This window comes from Panthera uncia, chromosome X, assembly GCF_023721935.1.
Source record: "Panthera uncia isolate 11264 chromosome X, Puncia_PCG_1.0, whole genome shotgun sequence".
Taxonomy (NCBI): domain Eukaryota; kingdom Metazoa; phylum Chordata; class Mammalia; order Carnivora; family Felidae; genus Panthera; species Panthera uncia.
The window spans coordinates 39,118,045-39,139,135 of NC_064817.1; the positions used below are offsets into that span (position 1 = coordinate 39,118,045).

At 40.2% G+C, this 21,091-nt stretch overlaps 1 protein-coding gene and 1 pseudogene across 2 annotated transcripts in view; one reads left to right on the plus strand and one right to left on the minus strand.

Moving 5' to 3' along the window:
- JADE3 (jade family PHD finger 3) overlaps window positions 1-21,091 on the plus strand; it is a 134,460-nt gene that overhangs the window by 4,489 nt on the left and 108,880 nt on the right. Inside the window, exon 1 of one of the 2 annotated variants that reach the window (XM_049644580.1) lies at window positions 11,846-15,034. The exons of the other annotated variant lie outside the window; for it this stretch is intronic. The gene's annotated coding sequence lies outside the window, so the exon portion shown is untranslated. Of the gene's footprint in view, window positions 1-11,845; window positions 15,035-21,091 lie in introns of those variants that run through there. 2 annotated transcript variants of the gene reach the window in all.
- LOC125932150 (60S ribosomal protein L12-like) lies at window positions 3,767-4,470 on the minus strand (annotated as a pseudogene).

Sequence of the window (21,091 nt, forward strand, 5' to 3'; positions counted from 1 at the left end):
GTTATAAGAGGTGAAAGACAACTCATCCCACTGAGAGTTCAACATCAATGTAAGGGAAGAAGGAAATCTATCGGCGGGGGGGGGGGGGGGGGGGGGGGGGTGGCGGTGCGCGGGCGGAATTCGGTTGAAGGAGTTTACAGGAAGTGCTTAAATACCAGACTCGTTAAGGATCTGAAGAGTAGATACCTGGGAGTAGAATGTGAAGATCCATCTTCTCTGAGGCTTGCTGCTCTTAGATAACAAGGTTCATGATTGGGGAAGCCTTTGGTGGTGTATACCCAGCACAGGCTATGGGTTCAGGCCAACTTGGATTTGAATCTGCCACTTGATCTTGGCCGGTACTTCTCTATGCCTCAGTTTCTTCATCTGCCTAACCACATCTCCAAGGTAATAATTAATTGAGGTCAAAATTGCTCTGTAAACATTCATTTTATCTTCCCCCCGCAAGAAATGCAGTATGTGGGGAAATAGCATGAGCAGTATTAGGTATTAAAGTGGGATGCAGGGGAGTGTTTCTATTTTTCCTACAAATATATATGTAATTGCTAATTGTACTGAGAGCTATGATGGAGATCACTATAAGGGATAATAACAACAGTAGGTATGATTTGTTGACCATTGCCTGTGTACTGAGCACTGTACTAAGGTACTTAATATAGTATATCTCTGTGAGGTATGAGGCAAAGCTAACTTGCCCACGGTCACACAGCAAGTAAGAGGTAGAATGCTTTTGTAAGGGAGACTAGCAAGGTTCCCTGGACCCTGAATAATGAGCAGGAATAAGCAAGGCAAAAGGGAGGAGGGATTGCCAGGCCAAGGGAACACCAGGTGTTGTGAGGGCACTGAGGTGGGAGAGAGATGTGGAGAGGATCCACAGAGGTTTGGCTGGGACCTGGGGAAAGAGAGATGAAGTAGGCAGGGGGAGATTGACAGGGCCTTATGGGACCTCATTAAGCAGCTTGTATTTTATTCCAAGGGCAACGGGAGGCTGCTGGAAGGTGTTTTCCACCTTAAACCATACGGGGTGTGTTGGGGGTGTGTGTGGTGGTGTGGTGTGTGTAATCCAGAAAAACATCTAGTGAGGCTTAAACAAAAGTAGCCTATAAGTCATTTCCCCTTCAGTGTCCCACTTTGTGATCCAGTGGAAGCAGTGTTTCTGGCCCAAATGTGTAGATCTTAAGCAGTTTCTACTGCCCACCATTAACATGGCTAAAAAGAGTTGCTGTGATGCTGGAAGAAGCTGGTCCTGCAGAATGTTTCTAGAAGGTTTAATTAGGTTTATATATCTGATGCTTTTTAGGCTGCAGTAAGGGAGGTCTTTCAGCTTTCACTGAGCCCTGTCAAATGGGGAAAAAAGTAAAATTGGGAGAAGTCATTCCTGGAAACCTGAGTTGTGTTAGAAATGGAACTGTTGAGTATAAGACTTTGGTTTAAATATATCATGATAAAGATGCTTCAGTGACTAAATGGAAATTTTTAATGCTTTTTGTTTTTTTGGTGTGTGCCATCTGTGATGGCAGACAGCACATTTGTGAGAATCTGGGAAGACTTAGACATTTTTTCAGTACTTATATATTTATTTATTCTCGTCCAGGTACTGCAGGTTTTTCTGTTTGAAACTATTTCTTTTGTGCAGAATCAACTTTGCAGGAGGAAAACCAGTGTTCTCTTCCCCTTTCCATATGTACCAGACTGCAAACATACTTACTTTGAAGTAGCCTGTGTCAGTTAGCTTTTGGGGGGCAGGGAGGGTGGTTGGATGATCTAGGTTGGCCTTGCTCACACATCTGGTGCTTGTCAGGCCGGTTGGTCTAGGAGGCCCTAAGCAAGGATGGCTCATCTCCACTCCAAATGGTCCCTCCTTCGGCTGGCTGGTCTGGATGGGTTAACATCGTGGTCTCAAAGGCACAAAGAGTAGCCAGCAAGAGCAAGCTCCAGTGTACAAGCACTTCTCTTGTGTCTGCTTGTGTCATATTTGGTATTGTCCCATCAGCCAAAGTAGGGAAGTGCTTCCTTGGCTAAGCCCAGAGTCATAATGGGAGGGAGCCATCTAAAGGTGCAAACACCAGGTGCCTGGGTGGCTCAGTTGGTTAAGCATCTGATTCTTGATTTCAACTCCGGTCATGATCTCACAGTTTGTGCGTTCAAGCCCCGCATGGGGTTCTATACTGACAGTGTGGAGCCTGCATGGGATTCTCTCTCTGCCCCTCCCCTGCTCACGCTAGCTCTCTGTCTCTCTTTCAAAGTAAATAAATAAATAAACTTACAAAATTAAAGGTGCAAATTCAAGGAGATGCAAAAAAACAAAAACAAAAACTGGGGGCCATTACTTAAGTAATGCAAAATAATCATTAATGTAACCTCTTTTCCTTTGATAAATCTTGTTAAACACTCATTTCTAAATGTACTGTATTCTTGAGATTAAGTAATACATTTGGGCCATCTTCTCTTCTACTGAGTGTGGAGCTGAGTGGTGTTTTTTTCCAGAAGGAAACTGAAGGGAGACAGTGTGCTCTGGATGTAAATATTCTTGTGAATGGCTTGACTGCTCACTGATTTTGTGTAGCTATTAACAAAGGAATTCGTGGGTTTTCTCAACCTCCTGTTCAAGTTTTATCACAAAAACTTAGTGTACTAGGCTGTACTGCATTTTGTAGTCAAGCAAAAGGATAGTTAATTGGAAATCCATCACTACCTGAAAGATGAGAGAAACATTTGCAGCCTTTCCTTATAACCTTTATGTGATTTATAGTTTTTACCTGAGAAGAAATCCTTATTTGGGCATTATAATAAAGACAAAGGATTCCCTCTAGGTGTGTTTCATTTGGTCAAGATTTTAAAGTCTTCTGGGGTGCCGGGGTGGCTCAGTCGTTGAAGCTTCCAACTTCGGCTCAGGCCATGATCTCGAGGTTCCTGGGTCCGAGCCCCCTATCGGGCTCTGTGCTGACAGCTCAGAACCTGGAGCCTGCTTCGGATTCTGTGTGTCTCTTTCTCTCTCTCTGCCCGTCCCCTGCTTGTGCGCTTGCATTCTCTCTCTCTCTCTCTCTCTCTCTCTCTCTCTCTCTCTCTCTCAAAAAGTAAATAAACACTTAAAAAAAGACTTTAAAGTCTTCCCTGTGGTTGTAGTGAAGAATCCAGTATTGTGCCGTGAAGTGAGTGGTCAGTGACCAGCAGTTTGGGGCATTAGCCTTTGGCCTTTGCTTGTGAAGTTTTCTGAAGTAACTAACACCTTTCACATAACTGAAATAGGCTTTGCAACCAGCTTGTGGCCTGAAATATTACATGAAAATGCAACTAGACCCTAGGAAGCATGTGTGGGAAACTGAGGAGAAGGCTCACTTTGTATATCTTAGCGATGTACATTCCTCCAGAAAATTGCCTGGTGATAGAATCTTCGCTTCCTTTCTTTCCTCCTAGGATAAAAATAAAAAATGGAAAATCCCTGACATTTTAAAAGTCAGTGACTTGAAAATAGCCATCAAAATTATAAATGCCTGTATCATTTGACCCAGCAAACACATCGAAGAATTTATTCAACAATTATTTGCATATTACTTGGAGTGTTGCTTATGATAGCGAAATATTAGTAATATTCTAAGTATTGAGCAAGGCTTGGTTATTACACTGATAGTAGAATATTACACTGATATTGCATGATCCCTAAGATGTACAAACTTAAGAAAAACAGTAAATGGAAGAGTGTGTATTATATGCTGCCATTTGTGATAGCTACTGGGGCAATAATATGTGCTGTATAATATGTACATTTTTTCTTACTTGGACATAAAATATTTCTGGAAAAGTGTTCAAGATACTGATAGCTTTAGGGCATATAGAGCCAGGGTAGAGGGTTGGAAGAAGATTCTTCACTGCATAAACTTTTGTATATACCTTTTGACTTTTTTTTTTTCTTTTTGGCTATCAAATGATCCTTTATTGAAATATTTTCCTTTGTGGTTCTTAACTAGCTGGGCATTCCACTGAACCATTATTGGTGTTATCTGTGATATCATGAGGGTGGCAGCCGTCAACCTTGCAGACCACAGATTGGGGAGTCCCCAGGATCTCTTTCATGGTTCCAGAGAGTTCTCTGGCTAAAGATCAGTGCCGCATCTGTTGGGCAAGGTTGACAGTCTCATCAAAAGTGATATTTCTACTGTGCTTAATGTTTTTCTGCTTCTTTCTGTCTCTTGGCAGTTCCTGAAAGGCTTTGATAATCAGGGCAGAGGAAGAAGGTACCACTTCAGTCTGAGCCTGTCTGTTCTGAATGGTCATTTTCAGTGTAATCCTCAGACCCTTCCAATCTCTGGTTGCCTTGGCAATGTCATTACCAACGTTTTTTGGAGACAGAACCTGGGGGCCAATTTTTGCAGCCAGGACAGACATGGCGCTGACTTCCCCACCTGTGCACCTTAGGTATACAACTTTGATCTTGTTGGGGTCGAACTTAGGAGGCATGGTGGAGGTGGCTGGTGTCCTATAACCCAGATTTGGGAGGACCAAAGAGAGTTGCACCTTCACCTCCTCTAAGGTGAAAGTCAAAAGTACCTTTTGAATTTTAAGCCGTGTGAATACAGTACCCTATTTTAAAAACCAAATACATTTATTTTAAAAAGAGATGATACATGGTGATGGTGATATGAACTTCCATGGACTTCCACCCAACAGCTATGGCTGTTAAAAAATATATATATGTATCCAGTCAGTTTTGTCTCATAGAAATGCCTCAGAATAGTGCACTTCTGAATTTTTAGCTAAAGTCCTGCATTTTCCAGAATTTCATACGAGTGGAATCATACAATACGTAGCCTTTTTTGGTCTGGCTTCTTTTACTTGATTCATCCATTTTATGTGAACTAATAGCCTGTTCCTTTTTATCACTGAATAGCATTCCATTGTACGGATGCCCCACAGTTCGTACAGTTACCTGTTGAAGGACAACTTGGCTGCTTCCAGTTTCTTGGTGATTATGAATAAAGCTGCAGTAAATATTAGCATACAGATTTTTTTGTGTGAAACATAAGTTTTCAGTTCATTTGGGCAAATACCTAAGAGTGGGACTGCTGAGTTTTTATGAGAAACTGTCAAACTGTCTTCCAAAGTGGTTCTACCATTTTGCATTCCCACCAGATTAGGTGTGTGTCAAGTTTCATCTTCCTGCATATGGATGTCCAGGGGTTCCAGAACACTTGTTGAAAAGTCTGTCCGTTCTCCATTAATACTGCTTTTGCACCTGTGTCAGAAATGTGACTATGCTTGTGTGGGTCTATTTCTGGGCTCTCTGTGCTGTTGCATTGATCTGTGTGTCCATTATTGTGCTATTACCACACTTTCTTGATTACTGTCGCTTTTTGGTAAGTCTTAAAATTAGGTAACACGAGCACTCTTACTTTTTTCTTCTCTCCCAAAATTGTAGTGGTGAGAGAGGACATCCTTAAGTTGTTCCAATCTTGAAAAACATTCCATCTCTCACCATTAAGTATGATGTTAGCTGTATGTTTTTAAAATATATATACCCTATTGTGCTGAAAAGAGTTACCATAGCAGTCCTGATGCTGCTTGCTATCTTTAGCGGGCCTCGCAAGATTGGCCCTTGCCTGGTGTCTTGAAAATTGGCTTTTCAATCATTTTGAAAATAAAATCTTATACTCAACCTTCATTTGTTACTTTTCCAGTGTTCATTTCTTTATGCTAATCCAAGCTCCTACCTTAATCATAATTTTCTGCCTGAAGGATTTTTCCTTAATGTTTCTTTTGTGCCAGGTCTGCTGACAGTATATTCTTTGCTTTGAGAGTCTTTCTTTGTTTCTTCACTTCTGAAGGACATTTTTGTGGGATATGGAATTCTGGGTTGACAGTTCTTTTCCTTTGCAACGTATTACTCTACCGTTGCCTTGCTTGCATGGTTTCTGATAAATCGGCTGTAATTTTTGTCCTGTTTCTCCATGTGGTTAATGTGTCTTTTTTTCCTCTGACTGCCTTCAGGCTCTTTGTCTTTGCCTAGATATGGCTTTTTAAAATTTCGTCATATTTATCCTTCTTGGTGTTCCTCTGAGCTTCTTGTATCTGTGGATTGTTGTCTGTCACTGATTTTGGAGAGTTCTCAGTCATTATTTTTTCACATCATTCTTGTGTTCAATTTTCTCTTTTTTTATTCCTCTGGAATTCCAGTTTACAAGTATGTTATGCTGTTTGATATTTTCCCACAGTTCTTACATGCCATGTTCGAATTTTTCACTCTCTTGTCTCTTTTTATTTTAATTTTTATTGATCTGACCAAGAAACTCGATCGTTATGCTCACAGATTCTTTCCTTGGCCGTGTCTAATCTCCTGTTGAGCATGTTGGGTTTTTTGTCCTTTTTTTGAGCATGTTGGGTTTTTTTTTTAACTTTTTTTTTTTATTTCTAGCATTTCGATTTCTTGCTTATCCTTTCTGTATTTTTGCTGAAATTATTCATCTAGACTTGCATGTTGCCTACCGTGCAACTCTACCATTAGAGTCTTTAATATATTAATCATAATTCTTTTAAATTTCATTCCAGATAGTCCCAACATCTGTATTCATATTGAGTCTAAATTTGATCCCGTTCATGCTCTGTCTCTCTCTGTCCCAAAAATAAATAAACGTTGAAAAAAAAAAATTAAAAAAAAAAATAAATTTGATGATTGCTCTGTCACTTGGAACATTTCCTTGCCTTTTACTATGCCTCATAATAAAAAGCTGAACATGGCTGAAAAGCTGTGGAAAGCTGTTGAAACTGAACATGGGCAGGAGATACTGAGGTAAATATTTGATATGTTTGGAGAAGAACACAGGTGTCCTTCTGCTAGGCCTTTAGTGTGGAGATTTGAGTTAATCGAGTCAGGAGTTGGCTTGTATTTGATGTTTGTTTTTGGTAGGGCACCAGAGATTTCTGACTCCTCTAGTGATACCTTCTTTTTGACTCCGGCTTGGCTTTGGGGTTTTCCTTTGTGCTGTTTCCCGAGAGCTACCTCTCCTAGCCCTCCCAGTTGTATTCCACTGTTACTAACCACATAGCTGGTTTGGCAGGTGGTGGCAGGGGGGAGGAGGGAGTTTTCTGATGACTGGATGAAACCTCAGACTTAGGCAGGTATTGGAACCTGGGTCTTGAGTATGTCCTTTACAAGAATTCCTGCTCGCCCTCCAGGGGTGAAGCTTCTTTTTCTTTTTCCTGTCTTCCTCTTCCCCAGCTGCAGTTGAGTGTCCTGAAGCCAAGGGTTTCAAGCCCTTCCCCCTACAGATTAAGCCTTTTGTTCTGTACTGGAGATAAAGGAAAGGGGTCTGGGTGGATTTCACAGTGGGTGTTGTTTTCCTCAGCCAACCGGCACCAGGATGGGAGCTTTGTCTGGGATTCCCCTGATTCTTTCTCTAAGAGCCTGGTGGGATTCCTGTAGGAAAAACTTGTAAGAGGATGGGAATTCCTCCGCCCCGTGTGGAACCCAGGAGCTTCATACTCTCATGACATCCCATACTCTGGCCTTCGGTAACTTGTTAGAATTTCTGGTTTAATCTTCCTACCAGTTTACATGCCCAGATCCTGTGTCTTCCTGCAGGCATCTGTCTCTTCAGATATCCAGATGGTAGTTTGCCCTGTACTCCATACTTTGATAGGTCTGAGAAGAGTCATCGGTTTTTCAGTTTGTCTAGCTTCTTTCTCATAATGGTGAGAATGATGGTTTTCCAGGCCTTTACAAATCTGCTGAAACCTGAGTCCTAAAATGAGTTTTAATCTATATAAATGTCTAATGCAGTGCACGGCCCATAGAAACTCAGCACAGGTTAGTTTTTCCTTTCTTTTTCTCACCTCTTTGCATGTTCTGGTTTTATGGCTAGGGAACCAGGAATAATTGATTCTCGTTTGAGTTCTGCATGTTTTAGGCTTTAAGGGGGCGCCTGTGTGGCTCAGTTGGTTAAGCATCTGACTTCAGCTCAGGTCGCCATCTCATGGTTTGTGGGTTCGAGCCCCACATCGGGCTCTGTGCTGACAGCGCAGAGCCCACTTAGGATCCTCCGTCTCCCTCTTTCTCAGCCCCTCCTCCATGAGCGCACTGTCTCAAAAATAAACAAACATTAAAAAAAAAGAAACCTCTACACCACTGGCAGTATGTTGTTACATGTTTGTCTTGCTCTCTTTCAGAATTCTATATATGCCTTTGTAATTATCGAGAACATCGTTAGCGCTCAGAAATAATTTGCCTCATTCAAAATTAGAGCTTGATTTAGTCTTCCCACAATGTAGGTTTTGTTAGTAACCATGTGTTTGTCATTTTTATTCCCCACATTTCCGGGTGCAGTGCAGTTCAGCAGATATTTTAAGTGCCCACTGTGCTATGAGTGAGGCAGTAGGTGTTGAGTAGAATACGAGCGTGACCTGGTAAGTGGAGTAAGAGGTTCTCAAAGGCAATGGAAACCCTCTGGATGGAAGGATATTGCAACTTGGGAAATATCTCCATTTCAATCTAGAAGGATTTTTAAAAAATTTTAATTCTGTTTCTAGTTATACTAGAGATATACTAGAGATGCATTCTAGTAAAAATTGAAAAGCTGTAGAAAGAGCCATGGTTGTCCATGACATCCTTATAACATCCTCATTTTATCCCATTGTCCTTCCCAGGGTTAATTTTGATTACTTATTTTTGTTTTACTATGCAAATTGCTGTGCCAGATGTCATGCCGTCTAATAACTTACTGAAATACGTGTATTTTTAAGGCACTAAGCACACAGATTCATTTAACCTTTAAGGAATGTTTATTTAAAGGGATAACTCATCATTCAGTTTGGACGTGTGACCTGATAATGGTTCTTTGCTTCACATTGTAGTGTAACTCTTAATTTTTAAATCTGAAAACTACTGTTAGCGATAGGTAGAATGGTATTGTGAGTAAATGGAAAATACAGAAATTAGTATTGACCAAAAAGAAGATGGCCTCTTACCATTTTCTTTAATTATCATCCAGTAAATTGACTTTCAGGGGATATACATAGTCTTGTGGATTTTGATACATGTATAGATCAGTATAGCCACCATCATAATCAAGGTACAAAACAGTTCCATCACCCCCCCAAAACTCCTTTGTGTTACCTCTTCAGTGACACTTTTCCCTCCCCAACTCTTGGCAACCACTGATCTGTGCTCCATCACTAGTTTTATCACTTTGAGGATGTCATATAAATGGAGCGAGGCTGAATGTAATCTTTTGAGTCTTGCATTTTTTTTTCACTCACCATAATGCTTTTGAGATTCATCCAAGTTGTGTATATTAATAGGTGTTCCTTTTTTATTGTTGAATAGCATTCCATTGTAGAAATGTACCACATTTGGGTTGTACCAGTTTTGGGTAATTATAAGTAGAGCTGCTGTAAGAATTTATGTGCAAGTGTTTATAGACACATATGTTTGCATTTTTTAAGGCAAATACCTGAGCGTAAGATTGGTAGAATTATAGTAATGTTCATGGTGAAACTAGTTCGCTGGTGTTCTAACGCTAGAATGGATAGAGTAGTAGAGACTCAAGTTGTTTGAATTATGCTTACTTAGTCATGCAGCCGTGACTGAGTTTAACCTCTTTGTGCCCCAGTTTCCTCTTTTGTAAAATGAAGTTAATAATGATAACCACTGGGATTGTTGTGTGGAATTAAAGACTTCTTAAGGATACAATGCCGAGCAATGTCTGGCATACCAAATGTTATTATTATTTCATGTTTAACTGAACCTTGTCAGAAACATTCATCTGTAATTAAAATAGGGAAAGTAAGTAATCCATAAGTGTGATGTGTTTAGTAGGCAAGCCTCCAAAGCAATGCCGTCTCTAGGGGAAGTTTTAGAAGTTATCTTTAGGGGAGGCTAGGTGGCTGAGTCGGTTGGGCATCCAACTTCAGCTCAGGTCAGGATCTCGCGGTTTGTGAGTTCAAGCCCCACGTCGGGCTCTGTGCTGACAGCTCAGAGCCTGGAGCCTGCTTTGGATTCTGTGTCTCCTCCTCTCTCTGCCCCTCCCGTGCTCACGCTCTGTCTCTCTCTGTCTCTCGATAATAAATAAACATTTAAAAAAAATTTTTTTTAAGTTATCTTTAGTGGTGAAAAAGTTCAGGACCATACGTATGGGAGTCCTATGTAATAGCCAAAGATTGGACTGCATGCCCATTTTTGATGATTTTACTTGCCCTCTCAGCATTAAAGAATCACATTCACCAAAATTTAGTACATTGCTATACTTAATGAAGAAACTGCAAAAAGTACCTCAAAATCAACTAACATTCATTTAGTGCTTGCTGTATACCAAGCCCCAGGATAGGCATTCCTCAAGGGTATAAACCTGAGTACCTCCCCACAAAATAAGAAATTTGGATAATCACTAAATGTTATTTTTATACTTTTTAAAGTTGACACTGACGAGGCATGATTTCTTGGAGCCCCTATGATGTGAGCCGTCTGTGATTTCTCAGGTCCTATCTTAAAACACATCTTTTTACAGGAAACCTCCCCAGTTTTGAGGAGAGAATTGCAAAACTCAGCATGCCTGAGTAAATCTCTCCCTAGAGCACTGTGTCATTAGGAAATGCAACAGAGGCCCCTTTCTTGCATAACTGCTCTATAGTATGGTCTGGCTCAGTCTGAGAAAGCACCAAGGGCAAAGGGGATGTGTTTTCCCCTGGAGAACTCCCTGTCCTGTGAGGTACACACAAAGGCCTACCCATCCACCTACTATACAGTGAATGAAAGCCAGTGTGTGCAAAGAGGAACCCAAATATCCTTTCTTCTCTTGTCTGTTCAGTTGTTTTCTAATGTATTCACATGCCGCGGTCTGTCAACTGAGGACAATTCTTCACCTGCACTTTCAGGGTAGCTAACTGGGTGGAACAAGAAGTTTAGAGCACACACTCTAGGATGTCATCTCTAAACTTCCCTCACTGCCTCCCCTCCCCAAGTATCACCACCATCCAACACTCAGGTTTACCTGGAGCCTTTCCTCGCAATTGGAGCCTCCTTCCCTCTTTGCCCTGCCAATCCTGCCTGGGCCATTTCTTGCATATTCTAGCCCAGCAAGAGACTCCCCCGCGCCTCAAAACCTGCTCATTTGGACGCCATCCTTTACTCTATATTTCCTCATTAAATCATGTCTTGTCTTTTCACTTTGTCACCTGATGCCATGCTTCCTTATTCTGTGACCTATTTCGTATATACGTGACCTGAAAGTTGTACGACTAGACTGCTGTTCCCAGAGTGTAGGAAACCCTCTAATTCTCCATATCCTGTCTCCCACAAATACCTGAAAGAGAATTGCTGCCTGCTATTTAATAAACAAACTAAATATCTGTTCTCATTTTGTGTTTAAAAATTACATGTAACATGTTCTAATGGCCACAGAAGTCCTGTGGACAGTGATAGTTTGGGAAATAAATATGTGTCTTGTGGACTGTCAAAAGAAAACTGGTGCTTTGCCACGCTGCCACTGTGAAAAGTGTGACTAAATAGTCTGCCTGCGCAGAATATGACTCCATAGTATAGACTGCAGTCAAAACTGCAGGCAGCCTTTTTCTGGCCCCATCATGGTTTCTGACCTTCCCCATAGTTCTTTTCCCATTTACATTGTTAAAGAGCACTAGAATTTTTTTTCAAATACAGACGAAGCATTGTTAACAGTTGTATTGTACTTCTCTCTCATGAAACTTGTATCTTATACAGGAGACTGGTGGTGTGTGTGTGTGTGTGTGTGTGTGTGTGTAAGAGAAAGAGACAGAGAGACAGAGACAGAGAGAGAGATGAGCCTGAATTTAGCTCTCTGGGATGACCAATTTAAATCCAGGATAAACAATTTTTATACCTCTAAATAAATCTGGAGGTAAAAGCTCCATTTATGCCCTTTAACCCCTTGAAGAGAATCCATGCAGGCACTTGCCTTTAGGGAAACCATCTCTAGGCTGCTCTCTTGCCATGATCTCTATGCCACTATACTCCAGAGCCAGTTCAACTTCCTTCCAGACTGCTGTCCATGAAGATGCAGGTCCTAAAGGCCTCTTCCCTATACCACCATTCCCACTCCTGCCACGAAGCCGCCACTGACTCCTTGCTGCTCACTGCATGGTGGGTAGCGTCTGTATTCCTGAAAGCCTAGCAGTTAAGGTCTTCCACATCCAATCATAACCTTTCCCACCATCGTTACCTCTTAATTTTTCAAATCCTCATCTCTACCCATTCCAGCCAAGTATGCATTCACTAGACTCTAAACATACCATGAGTCATCCTGCCACTCCTGTGTGTACTGCCTTTGCCTGAAGTTCTCCACATTCCTCTGGGTTCGTTCCATCCTGTACATTCCTCAGGACCCACTCAGAAGCTTATCTTTTTCATCTCAGTGGTTCCTTCCATCTTTGAAGGTGCACAGGATTTAATGTGCTCAGCACTCATTTTCCCAAACGGGATGGTGTGATAGAATGGTTAATGGCCACAGAGTCCTTTCATTTCTGTATGCATGTATGTATGTATGTGACATTGCAGCCCCTCCCATCAAGGTAGAGTCCGGTTCTCTACTCCCTGAATCTGGGCTGTTCTTGTAACTTGCTTTGGCCAGTAAAATGCCACGTGAGTAGTTCTGTGTGACTTCTGAGCCTAGGTCTCAAGAAGTCTTGTAGCTTCCTCCTTGCTCCCTAGGGACCCTGAAGCAACCTTATGAAGAAGTCCAGCCAGCCTGCTGGAGGAAGAGATGACATGGCAAGAGAGGCCAGGCAGCAGCCACGCATCAGACATGTAGGCAGACATGAGTCCCAGTCACGTCGCCAGATGACTGACCATATGAGGGACCCTAGGAAAGAGTCACAGAAGAACCACCTAGCTGATGCTACTGCAGATTGCTGAGCCACAGCATTGTGAGCACATAAAATGGTTGTTATTTTAAGCCACTATGTTTTGGGATGATTTACTATGCAGCAATAAATAACTGAGGGCATGGTTTGTAGCATTGTATTCCCAGGGCCTAGAAGACACGCCTATGGGAGTTTTCTTGAAGAGATTACTGTGGATCACTGTCGTCATGGTGTCACTCCTCTCTCTACTTCATAGACAAATAAGCTTTCAAATCTTCGTGTCTCTCCCTCGTGCTCAAGCAGTTCAAAGCTTGGGCTCACCACTGTCTTCGAGAATAACACTTTGCGGTTCTTCTGTACTTCACAGGACCAACATCCCTCTATTTGCTCCCTTCACAGACCCATGGCAGGTCGTACCTCTCAGCTCACTGCTGCATCTCTTACCGTTCGCCCTTGGTCACTAACACTGTAGGGTCAACCCGTGGACTGCCTGAATGCCATAAAGCTGTTCTCAGCCTCGCAGCCTTCCACCATCACTTTGAACGTTCATACCTGATTCACGTGTGCTTATTACTAGGAGAGACCTTAGAGATTGTCTCAGACAGACACCCCTTCAAGTTATGAATGAGGAAAGGAATGCCCAGATAAGAAATAACCATAAAAAATGGCTTCTTGAGGTCATATGTTGGCAGTACCAATACCAGAACCCACATCTCATGCAGATTATTACCCAGTAGATTGCTCATTTGTGCTTGGTTCATGTGTACTTCACTGGTTAGACTGTCGAGTTCTTTGGAGGCAGGCATAATCTTTTACTTCTGCCTTTTCACACTTTCCTGCTATCCCCAAAGCCTGACCAGTGACCACTGGACATACCTGTACTCAATAAGTACTTGTGGATTAATTGACACTTGAAAAGCACTTATGCTTGGAACTCTTCTATATCTTTTTTGTAGGGTTGCCAGTTTTTCGAAAAAAACTACTAAGGTACAGTTGACACACAATGTTATGTTAGTTTCAAGTGTACAACATAGCGATTCAACAATTCTGTGTGTTATTCAGTGCTCACCACGATGTGTGGTCACCGGCTGTTAGCATACAGTGTTATTACAATATTATTGACTATATTCCCTAAGATGCACTTGTCATCTCCGTGACTTATTTATTTTATAACTGGAAATTGTTACCTCTTAATCCCTTTTATCGATTTTACTCATACCCCTACCCACTTCCCCTTTGGCAGCCACTGGTTTGTTCTTTGTATTTAAGACTCGGGGTTGGTTTGTTGTTGTTGTTGTTGTCGTCTCTCTCTTTTGTTTCCTGTTTGCTCATTTGTTTTGTTTCTTAAATTCCACATATGAATGAAATCATATGGCATTTGTCTTTCTCTGACTGACTTAATTTCACTTCACATCATACCCTCTAGGTCCATCCATGTTGTTGCACATGGCAGGATTTCGTCCTTTTTTATGGCTGTGTAATATTCCATTGTATATACCATGTCTTTATCCATTCATCTGTGGATGAACACTTGAGTTGCTTCCATTTCTTGGCCATTGTGAATAATGCTGCTATAAACATAGCATTTATCTTTTTAAAGCAGTGTTTTTGTTTTCTTTGGGTAAATATCCAACAGTGGAATTACTGGATCTTGTGGCATTTCTATTTTTAATTTTTTGAGAGACCCGCATGTTTTCCACAGTGGCTGTACCAATTTACATTTCCACCGGTACTGCGTGTCCTTGTCATTCCCCCACGTCCTTGCCAATGCTTGTTATTTCTTGCCTTTTTGATGCTAGCCATTCTGACTGGGTAAGATGGTATCTCATTGTGGGGAATTGTTCTATATCTTGTTTGTGGTGGTAATTACAAATGTATGCATTTTTCAAAACTCGAATTGTACATCAAGAAGGATAAATTATACTGTGTATAAATTTTTAGAATTAAGGTATAATTCAAGGCAATTATGCTGAAGAAATCCATTTATTTGATAAATGCGGCTAAATGTATAGGTTACGTGTTACCGTGAGAAAAGGAATTTGGCCCTTTGAAAATAAATGTGCACATAATGAGCACTCATGCCAGTTTCCTTCCTCCTTGCACACAAATGCTTCAGGATCATCTGTCAAGACTGCTAAAGAAAGGATACATGCCCGAGGAGATGGCGGGATCTCAGATGACTTCTAAGATCCTGTGATTGGTTTGAAAGGTAAATAAATGATATTTTGGAATGCTTGGGTAAAGCAAAATATATAAGCACCACCATACTATTCCAAAAGCTGGTCCCCTAGAACCTTAATTTTAGTCACAAAGACTTACTCAAATATAAAATAAACTATTAGCCCTCTGTTAATAGAAATTATTTAAAACTTAAAAATAATACAAAAAGATGGTCATGCGTTCTTTCATTGTTATACTGGAACATTGAGAGGCCCACCCAAGGATTATTTAGTTCTTTGGGGGATTGCATCTTTGTTTGGAAGTGATGCGTTAAAAGATTTTTGTCGGGTAGGAGATGTAAAAATTCTTTTGGGTAGAAGAAATAATCTGAGAGTACAGATGAACTGTCCTGTAGACATTAACCACTTTTCTGTCCAATTTAGCTATCTTACTGTAGCATTTTTTAATTTTAGTACCTCTGTATACCAAATCTCTCAAATATTCTTTGAATTATCCTGGTTCCCTCACAGATAAAGTAGTCTTTGACATGTGTTCACTCTGTGTTTGTAGGAGTCACGTTTTTAATTTTGAAAATTACATTTTTTGACACCCGAAACATCCTACAGCATTGCCTGTGGATCATGCCCCATCCTGTACAAAGTCCCTGAAATCCACTACTGATTGCTGGTTTTAATGCTTTACCAGCACCTTGAAATACCTTAGTGATCATGCTGGTACCTGAAGAGCTCTTCGCAGGAAAAAACACTGGATGCCTCTGCAAAAGACTGCAGAAAGACTTTCTGGAACTACTCTCACAAAATGAGAAACTGATGTTCCTTCCTATCATGTTATTGTTCTATTTATAAGCCAAGAGGATGACATTAAGAACCTTTGTTTTAGGAGATCCAGAGCAAACAGACTCACACTGGGCCCTTCTTTCCTGTCAAACACTATTCCTTATAATCCAGTTTTGCTGGTAATGGCCATAAAATAACTATATTGAAGAAATAAAAATTGATAAACTACCAGCTGCCTCAAAAATCTAATAGCTTTGGCAAAATATACTGCAGCTCGTTCTGATAGAGCCTCCTTTTCTCTAACAGGTTTTATTTTAATACTTTCCTTTTCACACTACTGAATAGCATAATCAAATCAACAATTCTGCAAATGGCCAGTGTGTTTCAGGCACTAGGCACTGTTCAGCCCTGACCACTGCCCCCCGCCCTCTACCCCCCAGGCTCCACTGGTACTCCATGTCAGTCATTGATTTGCAGTTGTCCGGGATGAAAATGGAGAACAGAGTGAGCTCAAGTGGAGGGTTGCAGCCTGCCCTGTTAGCACCCACAGAATCCAACAAAACAGTAGATCGTTTTCACATTAATAAAACCTTAATTGTCTACAAGACCATTGAGTGTTAAATATATACAAATTTGAAACATCATGTGAGACAGGAAGGGCAGGTTAAAACATGGTTCACTAACAAACTGAATCAGCTTGACGACTTTATTGAAAGAGGCATAAGACAAGTATCTTGTAATAAAAACTCCAATTCAGAAATTATCCAGGTATGGTGCCTATTAATACAAAGACCAAAGTGCCAGCTTTCCATGCAGCACAGGGAATCCTCTGCAGAGGAATTCTGAACCAAAATTCTAAAACACCACGGAAGAGGGGGTGGAGTGGGTTAGGGATATGGGACAAGTAGGAGACATTTTTTTCAACCCGTTTTTTTTTCCTGGTTATTATTAAAACAAGTTCTCCAATACTTCATTGTAAAGTGTTTTTGAAAAAATAATCACTTGGGCCACCTGCTGCCCTGGGGTGTAGTTAGGTGAAGGAACATTGCTCCCACCCTTAAAATTTTAAAAAGCCAGACTGACTTCAAATTCATGACTTTTATAAAACCCATCAGAGGGAAGTATTTTGCTCAAGTATTTGTCGAGAGGATTATTTGTTCAAGTATTTTCCCCATTTTTAAATTTGGTAGTTTGTTTTCTCGCTGTTGAATTGTTTTTTTTTTTAACTTATGTATTTTTAAATATTTTTAAGTAATCTCTACACCTAATGTGGGGCTTGAACTCACAACCCTGATATCAAGAGTCGTATACTCTACCATTTGTGCCAGCCAGGCCCCCACGTTTGTTTATTTTAAGTAATCTCTACACCCAGCATGGGGCTTGAACTCACAACCCCTGAGATCAAGAGTCATATGCTCCTCTGACTGAGCCATCCTGGTGCCCCTCTTACTGTTGAGTTTTGAGAGGTTTTTTTTGTTTTTTTTTTTTTCAATATTCTGGTTAAAAATCCTTTGTTGGTTACATAATTTATTAACAAATATTTTCTCTGCATCTTTGGCTTGGCTTTTCATTTTCCTAACAGCGTCATTCACCAATTAAGATTTTAATTTTGATGAAGTCCAATCTATCATTTTTTTCAAAAGGACTCTTATTAATTCTGGGTCATGAAGATTTTCTCCTGTTTCCTTCTTTTTTTTAAATTTTTTTAAATGTTTATTTATTTCTGAGACAGAGAGAAACAGAGCATGAGTCGGGGAGGGGCAGAGAGAGAGGGAGACACAGAATCTGCAGCAGGCTCCTGAGCTGTCAGCACAGAGCCCAATGTGGGGCTCGAACTCACAAACTGAGATCATGACCTGAGCTGAAGTTGGTCGCTCAACTGACTGAGCCACCCAGGCACCCTTCTCCTGTTTTCTTCTAAAAGTTACTTGTAGTTCCATGTTTTACACTTAGGTTTATGCCTGTTTCCAGTTAATCTTTGTATATGATGCAAAGTTTAGATGGAGGTCTCGCTTTTACATATGGATATCTTATTGTTCCAGCACCGTTTGTCCAAAAGACTATTCTTCCTTCTTTAAGTTGTTTTTGCACCTTTGTCAAACATCAGTTGCCTATATTTATGTGGGTCAATATCTGAACTGTTTTGTTCCATTGGTCAGTTTTTATCACTTCACCAATATCACTGTCTTGATTACTGTAGCTTTATAGTAAGCCTTAAAATCAGTTAGTGTGGTTTCTCTATTCTTTTTAAAATTTGTTTTAGCTATTCTAGATCTTTTGCTGTTTTTTTATAAATTTTTTTATAAATTTTAGGATCAACCTGTGTATTTACAAAAAAAAAATGCTGCTGGGATTTTTATTGGAATTAGGTTCAGTCTCCTGATGAATCTGATGAATTTGGAGATAATTGACATCTTTAATATGCTGAACATTTCACCATATGAATACAGTATATTTCGCCATTTATTTAGATTTTTGAATTTCTTCTAGTAGTGTTTTGTAGTTTTCAGCATATAGATCCTATATGTGTTTTGTTAGAGATATACCTAAATATTTTATTTCTTTAGAACTATTGTATATAATATATATATATTTTTTTTTTTAAATTTTTTTTCAATGTTTTTTATTTATTTTTGGGACAGAGAGAGACAGAGCATGAACGGGGGAGGGGCAGAGAGAGAGGGAGACACAGAATCGGAAACAGGCTCCAGGCTCTGAGCCATCAGCCCAGAGCCCGACGCGGGGCTCGAACTCACGGACCGCGAGATCGTGACCTGGCTGAAGTCGGAGGCTTAACCGACTGCGCCACCCAGGCGCCCCTATAATATATTTTTAAAATATTCAGTTTCTAATTGCTTGTTACCACCACATAGAAATATGATTTATTTTTGTGTTGACCTTATGTCCTCCTCCCTTGCTAACTGGTTGTTAAAGGATTTTTAAAAAATAGATTCTCTGATATATTCTAAGCAAACAATCATGTTGTTTAGGAGTAGGAGTAGTTTCATTTCTTTCTTTCAATCTATATGCCCGTTTTTCTTGAGAGAGAGTGAGCGCGAGTTGAGGGACAGAGGAAGTAGGAGGGAGAGAATCTTAAGCAGGCTCCACACTGAGCACGGAGCCCCACACGGGGCTCAATCTCATGACTGTGAGATCATGACCTGAGGTGAACGCTTAACCAACTGAGCCACCCACGGGCCCCTAGTACATTTTAAAGATTTTAAGTAATCTCTATACCCAACCTGGACTTGAACTCACAACCTCGAGATCAGGAGTTGCCTGCTCCACTGACTGAGCCAGCCAGAAACCCCTGTGTGCCGTTTATTTATCTGTTTATTCATCTGTCCATCCGTCCATCTATCCATCCATCTATCTATCCCTTATTGCACAGGCCAGGGCTTCCAGTATGATGTAATAGGAGTGGTGAGATAACACTGTATGTCAGCTATACTCAAAAAATTTTTTTAAATAGGAGTAGTGAAAAAGAACATCTTTTCTCCTGTTTCACCCTCAAGTCTGTCGTCTTTAAGTTTTTTTATTCAGTTGAGGAAGTTCCCTTGTATTCCTAGTTTGCTGAGAGTTTCTATCATGAATGCATGCTGAATTTTGACAGATGCTTTTGTCATCATGAACGGAAATGCTCATGTGGATTTTCTTTTTTACACTTAATATGGTTGATTACATTGATTGGTTTTTAGACATTGAACCTGCCTTGCATTCCTAGGGTAAACTCCACTTGGTTTTAGGGTTTTATATATTGCTGTTAGATTTGCTAATATTTTGCTGGCTGGGGATGTTTGCTTCTGTATTCATGAGGAATATTGGTCTATAGCGTTCTTTTTTTGTATTGCATTTGTCTGGGTTTGGTATCAGGACTTGATAAAATTTGTTGAGAAGGATTCCCTCCTCTCCTGTTGCCTGGGAGAGATCTTGCAGAATTGGTGTTATTTTTTCTTTAAATGTTTGTTGAAATTTGCCAGTGAAACCATCTGGGCCTGAGTATTTCTTCTTAAAAAGATTTTTAGCTGTGAATTTAATTTCCTTAATAGATATTGCATTATTCAGGTTATCTATTTCATCATCAATGAATTTTGGTGGTTTGTGGTTTTTGAGCAATCAGTCCCATTTCATTTAAGTTGTCTAATTTATATGCATAGAATTATTCATCATATCCCCTTACTATCCTTTCAGTGGTTGCAGAGTCTATGGTGATAATTCCCTCTTTCATTCTTCATATGGCTAATTTGAGTGTTCTCTCTTCTTTTCTCTCTCAATCTTGCTAGAGGTTTATCAATTTTATTGATTTTTTTCAAAGAACCAGCTTTTGTTTTCATTGATTTTTCTCTGTTGTTTTTCTGTTTCTCTGTTGTTTTTCAGCTTCATTGATTTCTGCTTTATCCAGATTATTTCCTTGTTCTGACTGCTTTGGATTTATTTTGCTCTTTTTTTAGTTCCCTAAGGTGGAAGTGTAGATTGTTTATTTGAGACCGTTTTTTTTTTCCCTACAAGAGCATTTAATGTTATAAATTTCCCTCTAAGCACTGCTTCAGCTGTAGCCCTCAAATTGGTTTATGTTGTATTTTCATTTTTCTTTAATTCTGAGTATTTTCTAATTTCTCTTGAAAGTTTCTCTTTGAAGGGCACCTGGGTGGTTCAGTCACTTAAGCATCTGACTCTTGATTTCAGCTCAGGTCATGATCACAGAGTCATGGGATCAAGCCCCACATTGGGCTCCATGCTAAGCATGGAGCCTGTTTAGGGTTTGTTCATTCTCTTTCTCTTTCTCTTTCTCTCTCTCTCTCTCTCTCTCTCTCTCTCTCTCTTTCTTTTTCTTCCCCTCCCCTCCCTCGCTCCCCTCTGCCCCTCTCCCCCACTCATGTGTGCTTTTTCTCCCCCTCTCTAAGATAAAAAAAAATTGTTTTAAAGTTTCTCTTTGATTCATGGATTATTTAGATGTATGCTATCTAACATCCAAGTGTTTGGAACTTTTCCTCTTATCTGTGTGTTGTTGATGTCTATTTTAATTTCTTTATGGCCAGGGAACATATTCTTTATAATTTCAATTCTTTTATATTAGAGGTTTGTTTTATGACCCAGGATATGGTCTGTCTTGTTGAAAGAATATATATTCTGCTGTTGTCAGGTAGAGTGTTCTATATCATGTCAACTAATTCCACTTAGTTGATAATGATGTTCAGTTCTTACATATTCTTGCTGATTTTGTGTCTACTACTTCTGTGTATTAATTAGAGAAGAGTATTGAAGCTTCCAAGTATAACTGGATTTTTCTACTTCTCATTTTTGGTTTG